This window comes from Thermobia domestica, chromosome 1 (genome assembly GCF_964235325.1).
Source record: "Thermobia domestica chromosome 1, izTheDome1.hap1.1, whole genome shotgun sequence".
Taxonomy (NCBI): Eukaryota; Metazoa; Arthropoda; class Insecta; order Zygentoma; family Lepismatidae; genus Thermobia; species Thermobia domestica.
This window is the reverse complement of record NC_137454.1, coordinates 365,694,358-365,701,334: the sequence shown is the minus strand read 5'-3', so window position 1 is coordinate 365,701,334 and position 6,977 is coordinate 365,694,358. Positions and strand designations below refer to the sequence as shown.

At 38.5% G+C, this 6,977-nt stretch overlaps 1 pseudogene; it reads left to right on the top strand.

Annotated features, from left to right (window-relative positions):
• Window positions 1-1,841: 1,841 nt before the first annotated feature.
• LOC145664255 (toll-like receptor Tollo pseudogene) lies at window positions 1,842-6,977 on the top strand (annotated as a pseudogene).

The window sequence follows — 6,977 nt, the reverse complement described above, 5'->3', positions numbered from 1 at the left end:
GTTTTTATCATTCCACTTTGACGGTGCAACATAGCGGAATGGAGACGGGGAGACATATAAAAATAAATAAAAATTAAGGCGACTACATTTGTGACTTAACAACTCTTGAACCACCTGACCGATCTCGATCATATTTTCAACATAGATTAGGTTCGGGCCTGGGATGCTTTTTTTTATTATTATTATTTCACTTTGACGGTGGAACTTAGAGGAGGAGGAAGAGGAAAAAATATAAAAATGATCGAAAATGACCGATGTTAGTGTCGAATCCATAGCTTTCGAGGTCGTGAGATGAACAGTGACACTTCCGATGCCTTTTAAATCCAAGTTCAGCCCTTTATGCCCAAAATAAAGCGTATTCTCTCCGTGCGAAGAACGGGTATTCTGCTAGCAATATAAAAACTATAAAAAAGAATAATTAAGAAAAGAATACATTAATTACATCATAGAAGAGAAACGTGTATAGCCATGAAAAGCAATATATATATTTTTTTTAATTTTATAAATTAAAATGAAGTTACTTACTTGTTACTGTTCGCTGCTATGTACTTTTCTTTTTAAGAACAACTATACAAGATAACTTGTATATTACTTACAATTTACTTTCTTATCTAATTCAATGGATAAACGTTTATATCCTGAAATTTTATTTCTCATCTCGACTCTTCTCGTCAGCAACACTAATCACTTTCATGAATCCTTTTGACTAAAGAGCTTAATAGTGGGTCGTTAAACTAAAAATTTCATATTATTATTATTTGCTCTCATCAGAAATCGGGTCCCCAGCCTTGGCTCCTACCGTACACCTTTGTAAGGAAGTGTGTTCCAATAAATGATGCCAACATCAAAGTTGTTAGACCTGAAATAGAAAATGAAGAATCTAATTTTACGATATATTTACATCCAGTGTTTCAGAAAAAAAAAATGTTCCGTAAGGGCACACCCTGTATTATTCGGAGAGACACTGCTGATATTATTTTATTTATTATTATATTAGAGACTTATTATTTTGTTTTCCTCCGTGGGGGCACTCTCAGAGCTCCGGGGTGCAGTTCCCCCCAAAAAAAAAACATGTCTGGAAGATGACATATAAAAAGGATATGACTGATTTATGAAACGCGTTCACCTCTGGTGCTAGGGGTCCCGTGTTTGATCCCAGCCCCCGCCAAGTGAACTTTGTGGTGGACAAACACCGTGTGTGTGGGTTTCCTGCGGGTTCTCCCGTTTCCTTCCACTTTCTTCATTCCACCATTTCATTCATTACTCATCATCACCGTCTCCTTTAGCCTAACCGGCATAACCGAGGGACGTAAAACTCAAAGATGTCATTTCATTTTTGATTTGTGAAACGAAATAAATTGTTGGGAAAAAACGAGAATTTAGTTGGAAATAGAAAAACTTCGAGCAACACGATGCTGTCTACGACAAACTCATATGGCTGGGATTCGTATCAGCGACCTCTCGCACCAGAAATGAGCCCTTTACCGTTGATCCATCATGCCCCCTGTTGCAAAGGCTTCATGTAAAAGTATATTTAGAATAGCACTTCACTTTCAAAAGAAGAAACTTTATATCAGATATGCCTGAATTCAATAGTGATTACATGAAAGAAGACTCCAAGACAACGATCAAGTTAGTTAAGTGTTTAGGGAAGCCGCATCGTAGTTGGCAATAGTGTTGAACAAACTTTTCCGAAGTTCCGAGCGCCCGCCTGGTTCTCTCAAGGAATATCCTACCACCACGCAGTGACTCAACTCCACCTGACATCTGTCGGTCGCTCGCGGAGTTAACAAAAATATGGTCGAGATAGCAGAGAACCTCCCCAAGTTTTGTTGTATACGTAGTAACCGGCGACTCGGACTGGTATGTGTGTGTGTGAGAGAGTGTGTGTTGGTATAAGGCAAGTGAACGAAGGTTTTCGAATCAGTTAGTCGGTCGCCTACCGAGAGAGACAGAGAGGCAAGCGCTGCTCTCGGATAGAAAATGAGCATCGTTTCGCGAGAGAAACGACGTCGGACAAATCGCGTGTCGCGCGTGTTGACGGAAAAAACTTTCCGACAAGTTTCGTAATCTGTAATTTTTTTTGCCTTCGATCCGTCGTTATAATAAAAAAAGAAGAAGATATATAAACATCGATTTCTTCAGGATTTTCTCCGCAGAAGAACAAGAAAATATTATTTTCTTTCCTGTTTGTTTCACTTGTGAGTGTTCCCGAAGCTTGTGTGATGTGCTAGCAATACCAAAACATAAAACAAAACAATTTTCTTTCTTTCTTTTTTTTTTTATTGTGATAGTGATGGTGTTATCTTGTCTTTAGCGAATCCAGGAATCTGACCAAAATGTGCGATAAAACAAAAAATGGTTTTCCCTTCAAGAAATACAACAAACGTGACCACAATGGTTTAATTGAGAGTGGTGGTGTTTTTGGTGCAAGTTCGCCGAAGTTCTGTGGTTGGTGTTATATAGTATTTATTATGGTGATTCTAGTTTTATTCCATACAGCAGAGGGTAGTAATAATTTTAAATATGAGGCACCAAAGGATTGTGAATGGGAACTTATAGAGGGTGTCGAACAATCGGATCCCAAAGATGTTTCTCTGACGTGCAACTTGAGAACGATCAACAGTGACTTTTTCACGACAAACTTTTCGTTGTTGCAAATAGAACGAACTGTCAAATTACGCTTAGAATGCAGTGATGTGTTATTCTTCGAAAGTACGCTCAACAACCAAAGTTTTACCAAATTGCGCAATTTAAAAGAACTTGATATAGAATTCTGTAAGATAAGGCATGTGCCTTCCCGAGTACTGAATGGGTTATATAACTTACGGCGATTCTCGCTGCGGACACATAACACCGATTGGTCGGCCATGGCCATGGAATTTGACGGGGAGAGTTTTCAAGGTCTAACCGAGTTACGGCGATTAGACCTTGGCGAGAACAATATATGGACCGTGCCCGATAATCTGTTTTGTTCTTTGAAAAACTTAGTTGTTTTGAATATGACAAAAAACCGTCTACAAGACATTACAGAACTAGGATATTCGTTAGCGGCCAAAGAAAGGGATTTTGAAATGCTAAGAACGTGTGCTACGGGGTTACAAGAACTTGACCTTTCCGAAAATGACATCATTGTCCTTCCTGATGACGGATTTGTTCGATTACGCTCATTGCAGAAGCTTCATTTACAAGGGAATGATATCTCGGTGGTCGCTGATCGAGCCCTGGCAGGTTTAATGTCACTACATGTTCTCAATATGTCCAGCAACCGCTTAGTTGCATTGCCACCAGAAATGTTTCAAAGTTCTCGTGAATTGAAGGAAATTTATCTGCAAAATAATTCCATTAGTGTTCTTGCACCAGGTTTGCTAGAAGGTTTGGACAATTTGTTGATTCTCGATTTGACTAATAATGAATTGACAAGCAACTGGGTAAATCGAGATACATTTTCTGGTCTAGTTCGTCTTGTTATTCTTAATTTGGCCTACAATTCTATCTCAAAGCTTGATTCACATATCTTCCATGATTTGAGCAGTTTACAAATTCTCAATTTAGAACATAATAATATTGAATTTATTGCTGACGATACATTTTCACATCTTAACAACCTTCATGCTCTCATGTTATCCCATAACAACTTGGTCGCAATAGAACCTCATCATTTCAATGGTCTTTTTGTGTTGAATCAACTTTTTCTAGATAATAACCTGATTCATACAATACATCCGAATTCTTTCACGAACTGCTCAAATTTACAAGATCTCGGCTTGAGCGCTAACGATTTGTCAGAAGTCCCCGAAGCTATCGGTAAGTTGCATTACTTGAAAACACTTGATCTTGGCGAGAATCATATAACAGGGTTGAAAACGAATTCTTTCAAAGGATTGGACCAATTATATGGTCTCCGCCTCATTGAGAATAGCATTCAAAACATCACAAAAAACGCTTTCACTGGTTTGCCATCATTAAAAGTTTTAAACTTGGCGAGGAATAAGATCCATCTCGTGGAACAAGGGTCTTTTGCGGGTAACAAGGACCTGCAGGCCATTCGCTTGGATGCAAATCAACTCTCCGATGTTAATGGTGTGTTTAATAACCTTCCAAATTTAGTATGGTTGAATATATCCGAAAACAAACTGCAGTGGTTTGACTACGCTCTTTTACCCAAGAGTCTTGAGTGGTTGGACATTCATAAAAATCAAGTGGCCGAGCTTGGAGATTATTTCGAGAGAAGAGGGGAGTTGAATGTGAAAATGTTGGACGTGAGTTTTAACAGATTGACAGAAATAAGTGACCGATCGATTCCGGACAGTGTTGAAAATTTATTTCTCAACGATAATTTCATTCGTAAAGTGCATCCGAACACTTTTGTAAGGAAAACAAATATTAGTCGTGTGGTTTTATATGCTAATGAGTTACAAACTTTAGATTTGGGTGCGCTAAGAATTGAACCTCCTCCCGAAGATAAGGAACTGCCTCAATTTTATATTGGAGGCAACCCTTATTATTGTGATTGTAACATGGAATGGTTACAGAGGATAAATCAACTAAGCCATTTACGACAACATCCCCAAGTGATGGACCTCGGAACTATTATGTGTAAACTATCGTATTCTCGTGGTAACACTCATGTGCCATTGTTGGACCTACAACCATCTCAATTTTTATGCCCTTACGAAACTCATTGTTTTGCTTTGTGTCATTGTTGTGATTTTGACGCTTGTGATTGTGAGATGACATGTCCGGACAGGTGTAACTGTTTTCATGATCACACATGGTCGGCAAATATTGTGGACTGTTCAAATAAAGGGTATCAAAGTATACCACCAAAAATTCCAATGGACGCTACTGAGATATATCTGGACGGGAACGAACTCAAGGACCTCGGTAGTCATGTGTTTATTGGCAAAAAGAAATTGGAAGTGTTGTATTTAAATAACAGTAAAATTGAAACTATACATAACAGAACTTTTAATGGTGTGAGCTCGTTAAAAGTGTTGCATTTGGAAAACAACAGTCTGCAAGAACTTAAAGGTTATGAGTTCGATCAACTGGACCATCTCCATGAATTGTATCTTGATAACAATTCACTTAAACATATCAACAATACCACTTTTGTCCCGTTGAAATCTCTCGAGGTGCTTCATTTGGAAGGAAATCAGATTGTTGATTTTGCCCCCTGGCAGCTCACTTCCAACCCTTATTTGGCTCAAGTTTCGCTCAAGGGTAACACTTGGACTTGTAACTGTAGTTTTATTGTTAATTTTAAATCGTGGCTGCAAGAAAATAAGAACAAAATTGCTGATCCAGATGAAGTTCGTTGTTTTAATAACTTCACATCATGGTCACGGACGGAACAGTACGAAACAATTCACAACATAAGTCTTGCTTGTGATAACGTGGTGGCAACTTCCGTTATTCAAAATGCCCTCATGAGCCAAGATTATGTGCCTATGTTAGTGGCAACTTTAGTGGCATGCGTTGTGGTATTTTTGCTAAGTGTTTTAGTGTTTATTTTCCGACGAGATATGCGTCTATGGGCCCATTCACACTATGGCGTCAGAATCTTTTCTAAGAATGAAGATGACAGTGATCGTGATAAACTATTTGACGCTTATTTAGTGTACAGTTTAAAAGACGAAGAATTCGTAACTCAAGTGATTGCATCGGAACTTGAACAGGGTACCACTTGTTATACACTTTGTCTACACTACAGGGACTTACCAACTAGTGCTTATTTAGTGGATAGTATCTTAGGCGCTGTGGATGCCAGCAGAAGAATCATTTTAGTTCTGTCGCTAAGTTTTTTGCAGTCCGAGTGGGGGAACTCAGAATTTCGAACTTGTTTGCATTCCTCGTTACGTAATAAACAACGGAAGGTGATTGTGTTGTTAACGACAGATCTAGCTTCTGTCAATCTCGATCCGGAACTGCAAATACTTTTAAAGACATCCAGTTCTATTGCTTGGGGTGAGAAAAGGTTCTGGGAGAAACTGCGATACTCGATGCCAGATATTAAAAAGAATAATTACGAACCTAGTGCGCCATCATTTGCTCACGTGCATTTCAATGGTGTGAAGACTGAGAAATTACGTTACTCAATTGCTCCGAATTTTTGGCAATATTCCGTTATTTCTCCTGGACCGCAATCAACTACACCCACTCCAACCCCCACACAATCAACGTACGTCTCTGAAGGCTCTAGAAGGACCGAATCGGAAAATTGCTCCAACGAAGGCAGCCAACACTATGACTATTCAACATTAGATCATAATTACATGACAATTGATGGACTTCAGTCCCAGCAGCAGCTACCATCAAACCACCATCACCACAATAATAAGCAGCATCAAAATTATCATAACCATATGCACCATCACCACCATAATTATAATACTTCTCACCATAACGTTAGAGACATTAATAATGGTAATAATAATAATCAACATGTGTATAGCACCATAGAATCCGTACCTTTAACGCACAGCAGGTCGTCAACAAGTAGCGAACCCACGACCGACAGTAGTGGTCATAGTAGAGACAGTTTTTGCAGTAAGACTGGTCTCCCGAACGGAAATGTGACAACCACAGAATTTTGTAACTCAGTTCCGTCAATGGGCAGGACATATTTCGTTTAGTATTATTTAATTGTGCATCTTCAGACGAAAAACAAAAAGTATATATCTATATATTACGCATAGTTTCTCCCCCATACAGTGTTCAACATTAAGAAAATTCTAATTGTTCGAAATGGTATTAACAGTATTTTGCCTTTTGTACTGCCGGTCGTTACTTACACATAAAAGGAATATTATTGTGAGTGGTTTAAAGCAAAAGAAACCAAGAATATTCCGTTATTTTTTACTGAATTCCCGTCACGAAAAGAACGAACAGACTTGTAAGAAGAGATTAAACAATGAACTTCATCATCATTATTATTATCTGGACCAACAATGGAGTGAACAGGGGATAGAAAA